This window comes from Capsicum annuum, chromosome 8 (genome assembly GCF_002878395.1).
Source record: "Capsicum annuum cultivar UCD-10X-F1 chromosome 8, UCD10Xv1.1, whole genome shotgun sequence".
Lineage (NCBI taxonomy): Eukaryota > Viridiplantae > Streptophyta > Magnoliopsida > Solanales > Solanaceae > Capsicum > Capsicum annuum.
Window position 1 is genome coordinate 13524419 of NC_061118.1, and position 795 is coordinate 13525213.

Genomic DNA, 795 nt, shown 5'->3' on the forward strand with positions numbered 1-795 from the left:
TTGCAGAATTAATGGTGAACTTTGGAGGTTCTTGAAGTTGGATGTAGGAGCTTAGAGTTTTCTTTTTTAGGGAATTTGATGAAATATAACATATAATGCTTCTAATAGGCTTTAATATAGGGTTTGGACGGATTTTGGGTGAGGGGGAATCACCAAAACGCCCCTAAAAATCAAATAATTCTCAAATCTATCCTTTGGTGGACTTAGCTCAGATCATTTCAAAGACAATCCACAATAAAATAATTTTAGTAATATATAAATATACATCGGGTGCCATCATGCTTCCCATCTATCAAAATCAATCACGTTGTGGATTTCTTTCACACTCGAGTTCAAAATAACTCCATTAAGACCAAAAGGTCAAATCATTCAAAATGTCTCAAATATTCAACATCAACGTGCTTATAACACACACTTTCTCAAAAAAAAAAAACATAATTTCCAATGGGGATTCACGATCCAAATATCAAAATCATGATAAATATCATTCAAAATTCATGCTTTATATCTCCACACATGTAAATTCATCTTTCAAAATTATAAACATCAAGATTTAATAATAATCATCATAAGATATGGGTTCAAGCTTCAAATTTATAAAAGTCAAATAAAAATCATGCCTTTGTAAAGAAAATTACTTTTGGGTACAAGAACGAAAGAGAGTTCTTGTTGAAAAACCCCACATACTTTGAATGATGAACTTTAGATCGATACTCATTTTTGAGATATTAATCGTGCCTTTGAATGATGGTTCTTGGAGTTCTTGAACTACGAACTTGGAATCTTGAATAAATT